A 14,867-nucleotide genomic window follows, 5' to 3' on the forward strand; every position below is an offset into this window, starting at 1 on the left:
GAATTTGATAATTTGATGTTTATAGTGTCTCTTTTTTCCAGTCGTGTGAAAGGTGTGTGGGATTTGTGTGGTTGTTTTTGTTCTTCTTGTTGATCTGTGTGGTTTTTAAAGTATGCTTTGGGAGATTTGAGTTTTTGTGGCTAACATTACCTTGGCGACCTGGAAGTCCCTTACGTGGCATTTTAGGAGATGTGTGCAGTTATATCAATTTCAAGTACAATAGTAACTCAAGCCTGTTGTCAACATCATCTTTTCATGTTAATCGTACCATAAAAAAATCTTGAGGATATCTTTAAAAGGTCTGCTCTCTTATGAAGGTTAAGTATCTCCCCTGTAAGCTTGTTTACACCATGCATCTGTTTAGCCGGCCCTTTTTTCATAGACACTTCAGCCAAATGTTGGCGTGTTTTCTGTTTCTGTGTTTATGGAGTTGGACTCAACGAGCCTTTTACTATTGTGGCATATGGGAGGGAGCGTTGCCATTCTGCTGCCAGGGGTGAGTGTGATCTGGTGGCTGTTACGTGCGTATATGCGTGTAGGTCTCTATCAAGAAGGGACCCGCCAGGCTTACCTGGCAGGGGAGATATACCAGGATCCTGAAGGCGGTTCTCCCAGGGTCAGGCTTATCCATTGCATGCCAGATGTTTTGACCCTTGCGATTTCCCCAAAAGTGGGAAACTCACTGCATCATTTGTGGTAGTGGGGGACTGTGTCTGTGCTCTCTCCTGACGTTTGAATTTTTTCTTAAAAAAAAAAAAAAAAGGAGACTCACCATATTCCATGGACTGAATATCTGTGTTCCTCCAGAATCCATATGCTGAAGCCCTAACCCCAGTGTGATAGTCTTTGCAGATGGGGCCTTTGGGAGGTAATTAGGTTTAGGTGAAGTTGTGAGGGTGGGGCCCCATGATAGGGTTAGTGCCCTTATAAGAAGAGGAAGAGGGGCCTGGTGTGGTGGCTCACACCTGTAATCCCAGCATTTTGGGAGGCTGAGGCAGGAGGATTGCTTGAAGTCAGGAGTTTGAGACCAGCCTGGGCAACATAGGGAGACCCCATCTCTACCAAAACAAATAAAAAAGAAGAGGAAGATACTAGAGCTCTCTCCCTGCTTTGTGAGGACACAGTGAGAAGGTGGCCATCTGTAGGCCAGGAAGGGAGCCCTCACCAAGAATGGAACCGGCTGGCATCTTGATCTCAGACTTCCAGTCTCCAGACCTGTGAGACACAAATGTCTCCTCTTCAAGCCACCCAGCCTCTGGTACTTTGTTATGGAAGCCTGAGCTGCCTCAGATGCCAGCCAACCATATTTTTACAGCATTCTCATACAAAGCCCAAAACCAGAGTCAGATTCAGCGCTGCCTGGCTTGGGGAATGCGCCACGCCTGATTCATCGCAGGGGGTCAAGAATGTTTGTGAGATGAATACATGGAGTATCTTTGTTCTGGAAATAGACCACCTATGAATTATTATAGTAGAGAAATCCCAGGCCCCCTCGAAGGACAGGGAAAGCCTGTAAAGTGTCTGTACTTTGGGCCCAGAGGAATAATGGAAAGAGGACAGGCACGCTGGGAAAGTTCCATTTACAAACCCGCCTTCTGCTGGGTTGAGTCTCACCTGCTGTGGGTTCAGGGATCCTGGCCTGGCCTATTTTTTCTCTGGGTGGATACCCCATTCCCGGGAGCGTTCAGATTCCTGAAGACAGCTTCTGTCTCCTCCGAGACCACTGCTGAGTCTTGTCACCTGGTGTCCCCACAGTGCCGCCCTGTCTTCTCTTGTTCTCTGTGGGTTCCAGAAAAAGGGACCACCTCGGCTCTGTGGCTTTGGATCTCTCCAGAGGAGTGTTAAGGCCTCAGACAGCTTCTCCAATGGGACACAGCCAACATCTGAGCTGCATTTTCAAAATGAGAGCCAATCTTAGGCTGAGTCAGACAGGGAGAAAGGAATTGTGCTCAGGCACCCAGGTGGCACCTGCTGTCCCCTGACCTGGCACCACAGGCCCAATTTTGGGTTTTAACTTCCCACGAGTGCCTGGACATGGAGAGGAAATGGTCGAGGATGAGGACATATGGGGAGTGATCTCCAGGGTCACTGAGGTCCTCTCTCCTGCCTCCCGCTCCCTAGGGCCCTCCAGCTGGGCCCAGGAGGTCTCCCTCCCACCTGGTTGTCAGTCAGCTTCTGCTGTGCCCTCACGGGGAATTCCTCCTAGAGCCCACCAGGTGGGAGAGCCAGGGCAGGAAGCGCTGAAGGCCGGCACGGCACCAGCACAGATGAATGGCCCGGCTTTCTCAGAACCCATCCTGTGGAACACTGGAGGCGGTGGAGGAAGGGCCGGGTTCTATGAGAGCAGCTCAGGCAGCAGGAATAGTCCATGACAGCAGAGATGCTGGGGCCTTTTCCCCAGAACCTTATTCTTATTTTTTTAAATCTTTAGACAGAACTGTCATTCATGGCATTTAGTTACTTGTTCATTCATTCATCATTCATTCACTCATGCACTTGATGAGTATTGCACTCTCCTACCTTGTGCCAGAGACTGTGTGAGACTTGGAGAGTTGGTAACACACCCAGAGTCTTGCCTTCGGGAGCTTTCCTGAGCAGAGCCATTGCTGTGGCTTTTGGGTTTCCATAGCGTGCACTGGCCTTTGAAGGCCTCCAGGAAGTCCCTCCAGAATCAAACCTGTTCCATTGTGTTTCACTGAGAATTCTGCAAATTTCTTTGGTGATGGGACTTGATTCTTCTTTATATGGTACCAGGCAGACCAGTGAATGCATCGTGAAACACCTCTCCAGGCCCGTGGAATGGGGTGGGGGACACTGGGGTCTCAGTGGAGCCTGGCCTTTGGATTCAGACAGTGTTGAGTTACAGTCTCAGCCCTGCTCCTTGCTGGCTGTGGGGCTAGGGCCACGTGAACCGGCGAAGCTTTGGCTTTCTCAGAAATAGTTTGGGGATAATGATTCCTGCCTATTGGGAGGATTAAATAAGATAAAGGAATGGCAAAGTTTTATCCCATGGTCAGGGAGGATGGTGACTGCCTTGTGCCATGGGTGACCCCTGCCTTCCTTCAGAGGGCATGTGCACAAACCGGTGCATACACACACATACGCGCACGCACACACACACACACAAACACAAACACACACACAGGCTTCCTGTAGTCCTCGCTTGCCTGGGAGGCAGCAGTGACTCTGCCTTCTAGAAGTTGTCTGAACTGTCTGCTTTCCAAACAGGGGCGACAGGACTGTGACTCGAGGTGATGGGTTGCTGAACTGCTCTGCTGCCAGACGCATTTTGCCGGCTTCTCATAATGTCAGTGAGATCTGGGAAATGGACCAAGCATGATTTCCAGCTAAATGAAACACTTTGGGGCCATCAGCTAAATAGATGATGCTTTTGAGAAAAACCCCATGAGCATTATGTCAGACAGGCCGTGGGACCCTGCAAGCCTGTCTTTTTCTGTGCTCGTCTGGGTGATGAGACATTGCCTGGGCCGGCTCCATGAGCCCCTCAGGCTGTGAGGACCTGCGTCTTCTGTCTCAGCACACCTGCGGGGAGGCTGAGATTTGATCCTCATGGAACACTCAATCCTTTCTGCATCTCGCTGTCTTCCTGCCCTCCTCTTTCTCCCTTCCTCTTGCCTGACTGTTGACTACAAAATAGGATATTATTTAGGAACGTGTCCTTGCCTCCCTCCCTGGCTCCACATCACCCCATGACATAGTGGCTGTGCTCAGGCAGAGAGTGAGTTATGTTTCTGTGGGCAGGAGCGGGTCATGAGTCCTGGGTCCTCCCTAGACAGCCCCAGCCCTTTCTCTTTGTTCCAAGGGGCCCGGCCGCCATATTGATTGTTTCATCCCTGTGCACTGCCCAGAGCTGCCTCCTGGAGCGCGCTCTCTTCTTTCCTGATGGCAACAGTCCCACCTGATGGCAACGGTCCCTGGGCCAGAGGATGCCCATTGGTCTTCATGGAGGGAGCTTGGGTCAGGCCCACTTGGTCTCCAATCCTGGCTCTGCCGCGTGCCAGCTCTGCAGTGGTGCCAGCTTATCCTGCTAAGCCTAGCTTCCTCTTCTACGTGGGTATATCTGCCCCAGGTGCAGCTGTGAGGATCCGGGGTAATGCTCATGAGGTGCCCAGCACCCTGTGTGGCACAGAAGTGACCAGAAAATACCAACTCACCCCATGCCAAGTCTTCACTGTCCTTAAGATCTCAAACCTTTTTTCCTGATCTTCCCTTGATGACCAACACTCTTGTTCCTCCCGCCCTTGCGGGCCACCCCTCATACATCTTTCCTTGGGCCACAACTTAGGCCTTTGCCTTGCCTTTACTTACCTGTTCATCCACCCACCCATCCAACCATTCATTTCTTGCTTCATTCATCCAGTGATGTATTGAATGTTTCCTACATGTGTATGTCAGGCTAGGGTGAACAAAGCAGATTCAGTGTCTGCCTGCTCTAAACTTAGTGCAGGAGAGGATAGAGACAATGGAACAGGTGCATGTGCATGTGAGTATGTGTATGTGTGATTGTGTGCGCATGTGTGTGAGTGTATGCATGCATGTGTGTAGGTGTGTGTGAGTGTGTGATGGGAGGTAGGTGCTAACAGGGAGAGTCTTGAGAAGTGCATACTAGGGTCACCTAACAGGGTCCTGTGGGGTCAGGAAAGCTTCATGGAGGAAGTGACTCTTACCTCCTTGAGCAGATATAAGCAACCTGAGGCCAGGGGTTGTGCTTTCTAGGGCCTCAGAACACCAGCATTGTCAACAGGTGAGTGCCTGTCATTTATATGAGGCCCTGGGTTTGCAAAGAGGGATGAATATGCAAAATAAATAGTAATGCAAAGGGACAGTTAATAAATACTTGTCCAATGAATTCATGGATGAATGTGCCATTGCCAGGCTTATATTTGCTAAGCAATCTTCCCAGCATGTGTTAAATCTCTGACTCACCATGAATAAGGAGCTTAGAAGAGCTCATTTGAGTTTCCACGTGGTTCATGAATATGCAAGCGAGATTCCTTTTAATCTCAAATTTTATTTTATTAGATGTACTTACACGTATTTATTAGTTCTCAGGTTTTCCTTGGGGCCTGTGGGAAATTTAACAAAGGTATCATCCCATCTTCCTGCAGTTGTTAGAGGACAAGATGGAAGATTCCTGAATAACTCGATCACCCCAGATGACCAGAGATCTTCTGGGTGTGTAATGACCACAGACTAATCTTAATCATAATCACTACCACAAACCCACATGACGTGCAGTTGTATAAAGGATAGGACACCTAAATGTTTGTAGCAACTTTACATAAAGCCAGAGTGCTCAAGCCATCCTGGACCTCACCTGGTGGGAGGGAGAATGATGCTCTGCCAGGTGGAGGCCTTAGGTCTTGTCGGTCTCCTTTTACTGCAGGAGAGGCTGCAGGCTTGGCTGGAAACATAATCGCTGCTCAAGGTCAGGCTGTGCCCAGTGGCCGAGGCGCTTGGTGAGCTTTCCACTGGATGGTCTAAATTTGCGCCGCTCTGCAGGCTCTCGTCCCAGTTGGCAAGGGCGCCGCAGCTGGATGGCTCAGCGTCCACCCAAAGGGAAGTGGAAAAACCAGCAGCTGGCTGAATCTGAGAAGGTTTTCATGTTCCCAACAAGATCCAAGATCAAAACAGTTTTCTAAAACTATTTTCCACTTGCTAAAATTAAGGTTATTATTATTATTTTTCAGGAAATCTGCTGTGTACGGGTTTTATTTTTAAATGTCATCATCATTTTTTACAGGAGCACAAAACTCATGAATTCCATCCCTGTTCAAGCAGCGTCCCAGGTTGGAGGCATGACACCTGCACCTCCCCGCTGGCGTCATTGATTGCCAAGGGCAAGGCTCTAGGGTCAGTGGGGACCTGATGAAAGCCCACCTGGGGCCCTTGATGTGGGAGTGTTTGGTGGATGTGCCTCCCTGCCCTGCTCCCCAGGGCCCTGCTCCGTAGCTGTTCCATGTTGTCTGGATGGTCCGTTGGCACCCTGCCCACTGCACTTCAGCTTCCCGTGCTGCCACCTGCATGGGCTGTTGCCCTGATGAGTCTCGGGTCACATGAGCTGCATCCTCATTGCCATAGCCAGCGGATGGCAGAAAGCGCCTCGACCCCATCATCCAGTGTCTCCTTGGCTAAGATGAGGAGGCCGGAGGAGAGGCTAGGAAGAGTCAGGAAGGGGCTGTAAGGGGCCAGCTGGGCAGGGGACTGCAGCCTGGGGCAAATTCTTACTGATCTTGATAGATATCTTTTTTTTTGAGATGGAGTCTCGCTCTTTTGCCCAGGTTGGAGTGTAGTGGCATGATCTCAGCTCACTGCAAGCTCTGCCTCCCAGGCTCATGCCATTCTCCTGCCTCAGCCTCCCGAGTAGCCGGGACTACAGGCGCCCACCACCATGCCCGGCTAATTTTTGTATTTTTTAGTAGAGATGGGGTTTCACTGTGTTAGCCAGGATGGTCTCGATCTCCTGACCTCGTGATCTGCCCGCCTCGGCCTCCTAAAGTGTTGGGATTACAGGTGTAAGCCACCGTGCCCGGCCAGCAGATCTCTTTTATTATCCACAAAGACCTCTACTGTCACCCTTTCCCTCCCCATCAACAATAACCTGGGAGCCTTTTCTCCGAGTGGCCCTGGGAATTACTCGTTTACGGAATTGGATTTCTGGAGCTTGGAACTTCCCTTTCCCGGGGGTGTGGGTGGCGTGTTGCTGAGAACACCTGGGAGGGTCCATCAGCAACCCATCAAGAGTGGCGAAGCCGGCACCCCAGTGCAATGTGCCAGTGGGGTTGACAGCTACCCCAGAGAAATGGGTGGAAGCTCAGACACTTAGCAGGATTTCGGGGCTTCACTTCTCTGCATCAGTCCCTCTCTGGAGAAGGTCACGGGCACATAATCACAGACTTCTGGTTGGCTCAGAGTTCCCTCGACAGTGGCATTTCCAGCTCAGAAGTTCAGGGTCTAGTCTCCCTGCAGGAAGGTGGTGAGTGACGGAAACACATCCCCTCACCTGTTCCAGTGCGGCTCCTCCGCTCACCCCCCCTACAGGGTCCCTGCCAGCAGCGAACCTTTCCGAGCCACTGATTCCTCATCTCAGGGGTTGGGATCCTAGCACCCCCTTCTGGGGGTGTCCTAGGATGGCAGATGTGGGATGGCCTGGCGTGTTCAGCCCAGTGCCTGTCCACGGCCCCTTGAGGTAGGCGTTTGCTTCTTGCCTTCTCTGGCTTTGAGTTCAGTTGTCCCCACATACCCTGAGGATCCAAAAGGGGCTTTTTAACTCTGCTCAATGAGAACTTTCCTTGAGGCCAAACACATGCCTCCAAAGAACCCGCTTTTAGGAGGCATGCAGGTCAAGGTTTATTGCAGTAAAAGGGGGTGACACAAAGCCCACTGCCTCCCCCTCAAATTCCCGCCCTGCCACGTCACCCTTATTGCCTCTCTCTCATGGAATTACAACCATCTGCTTGTTATTTGTGATTTCCACTCGCCTTCAGGCTGTTCCAGGCAATGGCTGAGTCTCATCACCTTTACATCCCTAGGACTGGGTGCAGGGCAGGTGCCCCGTGAATGCTTGCTGAGTTCATGCTGTAATCCCTGTCCTTTAATTTCATTTAAATTAACATTTTCCTCTCTGACAAAGATAGAACATGCTCATTGAAGAACATTCTTACCACATAAAGATATAACAAAAAGCAAGCAACTTCACAAACGTCCTCTGAAGTCTCATTTCCCAGAGATAGCTGGGGTCAAGGTTTTAGAGAATGCCATCCTTCTGGACTTTTCCTTATGCACACATAGATATATAGGTGCTGGGTATGTGAAGAATTCTATAGAAAGAGATCTCACCATGCATTCCATTTTGCAATTTTTTTTTTTTAAATCACAGAGTGCTTTCCATGTTAACAAATACAGATACGCACATTTTTTCTAATAACTGTGTACTATTCTATCAATATCCTGTGATTCATTTACCAAAGCAGTTAACTGAAGCCTTTTTTTTTTTTTTTTTTTTTTGAGACGGAGTCTCGCTCTGTCACCCAGGCTGGAGTTCAGTGGTGCGATCTCGGCTCACTGTAAGCTCCGCCTCCTGGGTTCACGCCATTCTCCTGCCTCAGCCTCCCCAGTAGCTGGGACTGCAGGCACCTGCCACCATGCCCGGCTAATTTTTTTGTATTTTTAGTAGAGACGGGGTTTCACTGTGTTAGCCAGGATGATCTTAATCTCCTGACCTCATGATCCGCCCGCCTCGGCCTCCCAAAGTGCTGGGATTACAGGTGTGAGCCACCGCGCCTGGCCAACTGAAGCCATTTTTAAGGGGTTTCCACACTCTTCCTATCATCAACTAGGCTGTGGGGAATGTCACTCTGTCCATCTCTGTGCCCTGTCCACCCAAATTAGTGGGACCAACCCCTTTTACAGGACACCAACCCCATTTATAAGTAGTTTACAGGATGCTACTTTGCTTCTGTGAACTTATCCCTTTGTTCTATTGTTTGTTTTTTGTTTTTTGAGATGGAGTTTTTGCTCTTGTTGCCTAGGCTGGAGTGCAATGGTGTGATCTTGGCTCACCACAATGTCTGCCTCCTGAGTTCAAGTGATTCTCCTGCCTCAGCCTCCCGAGTAGCTGGGATTACAGGCATGGGCCACCACACCCAGCTAATTTTTTGTATTTTTAGTAGAGACGGGGTTTCTCCATGTTGGTGGGGCTGGTCTCGAACTCCCAACCTCAGGTGATCCACCTGCCTCAGCCTCCCAGATTGCTGGGATTACAGGCAAGAGCCATCGCTCCCAGCCGAACTCATCCCTTTGTAACATCAAGTTTCTCCTGTGTGGGCCAATGTTCCTGCGGGCTGCCTGGGTTTTCTAAAATGGGGGTAATGATCTTTTATGACAAGGGGCATCCTGAGGAGTGACCAGTGAGTGAGAAAACCTGGTAGTCTCTCTTGCTGCAACAGGATTGTACTGTACGCTGCATGAGGACAGGAAGGGCTGTTTCTTCTAGCCCCTCCCCTCCCCAGGACGCCTTACCCAGGGCCCTGCACACGGGGACTCGGGGTGGCTGCTGACTGCAAGAAAGAAGGGCTGAGGCGGGAGCCCCAGGGTGGCAGCACTTTGTCCCTCAAACCTGCCAAAGGTCGTCACCAGGCTTTGCACTCATCCTCTCAGCCACCTAGTTCCCCTGGCAGTAAAACATCATTTTCTATTAAATGATATGTCTGACATTTACCAAATTTTTATGTGACAATTTTGAAGGAACTGGTTGCATTAAACAGCCTTATTAATATTGCAGTAACATGATTAGGAGAACATCATGGCTGTTAGACCACAGGGCTCTGATTTATGACCTCTGGAGGCACAGAGGTCTCCACTGACCAAAACACCTTCCGCTCAATTCACGTACAGTTATCGAAATCCAGAGATGCAGTCCTGTGATCAGGCAGCCCTACAAATCGAGGGTGGTGTTTAGAGCTCTTCAAGAACTCTGGACTCGGCCGGGTGTGGTGGCTCACGCCTGTAATCCCAGCACTTTGGGAAGCTGAGGTGGGCGGATCATGAGGTCAGGAGATTGAGACCATCCTGGCTAACATGGTGAAACCCCATCTCTACTAAAAATACAAAAAATTAGCCGGGCGTGGTGACGGGCACCTGTAATTCCAGCTACTCAGGAGGCTGAGGCAGAAGAATGGCATGAACACGGGAGGCGGAGCTTGCAGTGAGCTGAGATCGCGCCACTGCACTCCAGCCTGGGTGACAGAGCGAGACTTCGTCTCAAAAAAATAAATAAATAAAAATAAAAACAACTCTGGACTCTGTGTTTCCAACCGGGAAGTGTAGAGTATGCTCATTAGACTTGGGGAGATTAGCGCTGACAGATATTTAAGCCACCCAGAAAGCCTCCTCTGGTAGGGCTCAAGCTGGGCTGGACCCAGTCCCAGCTCTCTGATGGTCTGATGTGCACATCTCAACCATCTTCTGAGGAAGGCAGCAGAGGACAGGGGTCAAATCATGCCTGGGGTCGGGCCTCTGTACCGGGGAATCCTGGTGTCACCACAATTGCTGTGTGGACTTGGGCAAACCGTCGATCCCCTCTGAGCCTTGGTGGCTTTGCCTGTGAAGAGGAATGATTGTGCTGCCTGCTCCACAGGTTCATGGCAAGAGTCAAGTGGGGCTCGTGCATGTGAGCCGTCGGCATAGCTCCTGACTCTCACTTCATGCTCAGCAGGTGCTGGCTCTCACCAGGGTTCCAGGAGGGCCCTGCGGTCTCTGTTCCCAGCCCCAGTTAGGAACACACTGGAGATACTTTTGGAGACTCTTCTAGATCTACAGAAGACCCCAGGATAAAGGGCTGTGGCTCTCCCAAGGGTTTTCAGCCCTCTGGGGACAGACATGTGGAGCAAACTGTAATGAAGCAAGGGCACCTACAGGGGCCTCGGACTGGGGATGGCGTTGCGGTGCAGGAGGGGCGAGGACCCGCCAGCAGAGCAGGAGGCAGTGGCATTCGGGATTGGCCTTGAGGAACCAACCAGGATGTTGGACTTTGGCCAGGGGATGAAGCTCTGGGTTTGAAATAGGAGCTTCATGATTCACAGCTGCCTTGGGGCACTTTGGACTAAGGTGACAGTGTGTGCTGTGACACCAAGGCCGTAGGGCACATTGTGCTGCTGGAGGGGGATGGGTTTGGGTCAGGGGGCTTAAGGATGCATGGGAAGGGGCCACAGAGCAGGCTGAGCCCAGGGGGAGGGCTCTGCATGCAGCCCAGGAATTCCCTTCACAGCAGCACAGAAAGTGTGTGCGTCAGGTTGGGCATCTCCTTGGAGCAGGTGGAGGGGAGCCCAGAGGGCAGCCCCACAGAGTCCAGGAGGAGATGATGAGGCCACCCCAGGGAAAGCAGGGCCTGGGGCAGAGGAGGGAGAGTGGAGGTGAGAGCAGAGGGGGCTGAGAGAGCTCTGGGGGATGGGGGTTGCTGTCCTTCCATCCTCCCTGGGCCTTCTGCACAGCTTTGCCCTGGCACCGTGGGCTATTTCCCAGATTTGTTGAGGTTGTCAAATGCACCCCTGTTCCCAGGGAGCTGGGAAAGTGAGGGCAGATGGCGAAGTGTTGCAGGGCTGGACCATGAGGCAGCTGGAGGCCAGGACAATGGACTGGGCGGGGTTGCAGGGCCAAGCGCAGTGGTGAGAGCAGGTGAGAGGAGGGGAGGGGAGGAGGGGGGTGTGAAGGGGAGGAGGAAGGAGGGCAGGAGGAGGGGAGGGGAGGGGTGAACCAGAGGAAGGGGAGAGGAGGTGGGGGAGTGAGGAGGGGAGGACTGGAGGAGGAGGAGGGGGGTGAAGGGGGAGAGGAGGGTGAGGAGAGGAGGGAGGAGGGCAGGAGGAGGGGAGGGGAGGAGGAGAGGGGGAAGGAGAGGAGGAGGAGAGGGGGAAGGACAGGAGGAGATGGGGAAGGAGAGGAGGAGGGGAGGGGAGGAGGAGAGGGGGAAGGAGAGGAGGAAGGAGAGGAAGAGGGGAGGGGAGGGGAGGAGGAGAGGGGAAAGGAGAGGAGGAGGGGAGGGTGGGGAGGAGGCAAGAGCCAGTCTGGAGGGAGTGAGCCCGTGAGCCAGGAGCACCGAGGGCAGGGGTTGGGCTTCAGCGTCCTTCATGAAGAACTCAATTCTTCAGTGGCAGAGGATGTTTCTTTCTTTTTCCTCTGGTTATAAAACAGTTTATGTTCATTATAGAGAAGTTGAGCTACAGATAGGTAAACAGAAGAAAATAGCCCACATAGTCCCACGGCTCCCCGATGACCATTGGTGAAAAGTGGGGCCTGTTATTCATGATGACTCACATCCAGATGTTTCTTCTCGGGGTTTTGAGAGGCTGGTTGGGCCCTGAAGCTCCAAGGAATGACCTGAAGGCCCTGGTGAAGTGTTCCTGGGGCGCTTTAACCCCAAAGAGCTCTGAGCAGCTGGAGAAGGGGCCGAGGTATGTGGGCCTGTGAAGGACAGGAGCACCCAGAAAGCCGGTTCCTAGGGTGTCCCTCCACCACATCTGGGGAAAGCCCAGCCTGGCCTGGCTCCTGGCCCGGCCCTGAAGCCTAGGTTTGAAATTGTAGCTTAATGATCCACAGCTACGCTTTTGGTTGCCAGCGCCCTCCTGATAAACCAAAGAAGGCCTTGGCAATTCGAGAGAACTCTGGGAAGCAGGAATGAGGCTGGGGTCTGGGAAGGAGGGTGGAAGAGGAAGAAAGAGTCTTTGAGGGCACTGGCAACCCCCAGCTCTAAGCCTGCGCCCTCTCCCCGCTTTCTTGGGCTCCTGGGGGCTCTGGATCTTGGCCTCCGAGTCCTACTGGGCTGCTGCTCTGGGCTGACCCACCATCCCGCAAAGCTCTGTGGAAAGCGCCTTACCTGCTTATCTCCTGCCATCTGGATCATCCTCCTGAATCTCTCTGCCTCATCGCCCATCGTCTGTACCAAAAGCCATTCCTCTGATTCTAGTGTTAGTCCTGGCAGAGTGGCTGCAGTTGGCTGTCTTAGGTGTGGAAGAAAATCATTGTTCAGCCAAGAAGGAGGTGGAGGGTGGTGGATTATCCCTCAGGCTCTTCAGCCCGGGAGCCCATGCCGGAGAGATCTGGGAAAGCATCCTTATTTGTTGGCCCAGGTGAAGAGCAGCCAGGCAGGGCAGCCAAGGTGACTCCCGGACCCAGCCCCAGCCCCTGGGAGCCACGCCAGTTGGGGAGAAGGAATGAGGGACTGGCGCACACAATGTCTCTAGGACCTGGTGGCTGAGGGTGGCTGAGGCCCTCAGGCCTATCCTGTTGGGGGCACACAGTGGGATCCTCTCTCTCCCTGAACCCAGAGTCACTCAGCACCATGCTCATGGCTGGGGGAATCAGTGTACAGAGGGAGCCCCCAGGAACCCAGGGGGTGTGGCAGCAAATAGGAGCCATGGCTGCGTCCAAGGTGGAAGGAGGCCAATTGGGTCACACGGCAAGAGGGACTCCCAACTCAGGGTGCAGTCGAGTCTGATCGTGGGGTGAGAGCCCCGGTGGCTGCCTCCCTGAGTAGGATAAGTGGCCCCTGGGGGATGTGCTCAGGCAACCTCCTGGCCCCTTGATGTGGGCCTGAAGCTTGGAAATAGCCTGATGGTGTCCAGGCAAGGGCTGAGGAAGAGGATGGCAGGAGAGTCCAGGGAAGCCAAGCAGGCTGGCTCAGGGGGCCGTTGCAGGCACCGTGTGACCCCAGCATTCATCACATACTGGCTTAATGTGTGTGTGTGTGTATGCATGTGTGTGTGTGTGTGTGTGTGTGTGTGAGAGAGAGAGAGAGAGTTTTTTTTTTTTTTGAAAGAGTCTCACTCTGTTGCCCAGGCTGGAGTGCAGTGGCATGATCTCGTCTCGGCTCACTGCAACCTCTGCCTCCCAGGTTCAAGCAATTCTCCCGTCTCAGTCTCCCAAGTAGCTGGGATTACAAGTGCCCACCACCATGCCTGGCTAATTTTTGTATTTTTGGTGGAGGTGGGGTTTCACCATGTTGGTCAGGCTGGTCTTGAACTTCTGACCTCAGGTGATCCGCTCATCTCGGCCTCCCAAAATGCTGGGATTACAGGTGTAAGACACTGCGCCCAGCCGAGATTTTCAATCAAAGCCGCTATGTGGCTCCGATGAGATGGAGATGACAGCTCCCCTATGCGGCAGCCAGACCTGGGGCCAAGCGCAGCCTCCCTTGGGTCGCTGCTTGGCCTCTGACATGTGCTGTCCTCTTCTGTCAAATGGGGATCTAATCCTACTGAACAGGATTGCGCAGGTTATAGGAAAGGCTTCTTATAGCGCAAACAAAGCAAGCCTCTGCCCTCACAGAGACTTCTTGGAGCTCAAACAGGACAAATGTGGCCTCTGCCCTCATGGAGACTCCAGCAGCAGGGATGGCTCAGCCTGCCAAGTTTCATGATGGGGGTGCACGCAACACCAGGGAGGACTTGGCTGGGAGACACCACCCATCGGAGGCTGGTTTTGTTCTCCTTGATGGGGGTGGGCCCTGCAGAGGGAGCAGGGCCTGTTAGGGGACTCCAGGGCAGAGGTGCCTTCCTGATCCAGGACCCTCCAGCCCTTTGTCTCTGGCCTATGGGGCTGGGGGACAGACACCACGTGGTTGGCCAGCAGATGCAGGGACACTTGCCTGGAATCCCAGTCTCAGTGGCCGAGCCAAGGCACCCTGGACTCCCCAGGTGTGGCTGTGCCTGCACAGGGCTGCCCCGGGCTTCTCAGCACTCATGTCCGGCTCTCGCTTCCCAGGAGACACTGACATCTGCCCGTTTCATCCCAGTTGTCCTGTTTGCTTTGGAACCAGGAGCATGATTTACGTCTGAGTGTATTTTTATGTTTTGCACCAAAGGTTTTAAACAGTTCCTAGACAAAACAATTCTATTTTAATGCACAGAATTCGTATCTTGGGTTATCTTCTTTATAGCCATATATGTTTTATTAGTTTATTTTTATTGGCCTAGCTCCTTGCTAGAACATAAGCGCCCTGAGGACCAGGGCACACCTGTGTAGCGCTCTGTTCCCGGTGCCTACCACAGGGCCAGGCATGTAGGGAGCCCCCGGAAACAGGTTGAGAGGGTGAACAGACCAGTGTTTGCAGGGGCCAACTGTTTACGTAGCTCTCCCTTTGCGGCAGCTGCTCTCCACCCACCTTTCTCTTAATAGTTATGGATTATGGAAAAGAAGAACAAAGCGCATTAAGAGGTTCCCCTACATTTGATTTGAGGAAGTTTTCATCAGAACGGCTCCATTGATTGGCCTTTCGGATACAGCCTTATTCCCTTCTCACAAAATGAATATTGCCTTGTCTCCTTGAGAAAAATTGATTTCAGCCAGAAAGG

At 52.4% G+C, this 14,867-nt stretch overlaps 1 protein-coding gene and 1 non-coding gene across 15 annotated transcripts in view; both read left to right on the forward strand.

The window, feature by feature from the left end:
- CAMTA1 (calmodulin binding transcription activator 1) overlaps positions 1–14,867 on the forward strand; it is a 976,509-nt gene that overhangs the window by 435,430 nt on the left and 526,212 nt on the right. The gene's annotated exons all lie outside the window — the stretch shown is intronic.
- LOC115833086 lies at positions 564–728 on the forward strand. Its single transcript, XR_004028537.1, has one exon. It is a non-coding gene; the product is annotated as a U1 spliceosomal RNA (small nuclear RNA).

Source organism: Nomascus leucogenys, chromosome 24, assembly GCF_006542625.1.
Source record: "Nomascus leucogenys isolate Asia chromosome 24, Asia_NLE_v1, whole genome shotgun sequence".
NCBI classification, from domain to species: domain Eukaryota; kingdom Metazoa; phylum Chordata; class Mammalia; order Primates; family Hylobatidae; genus Nomascus; species Nomascus leucogenys.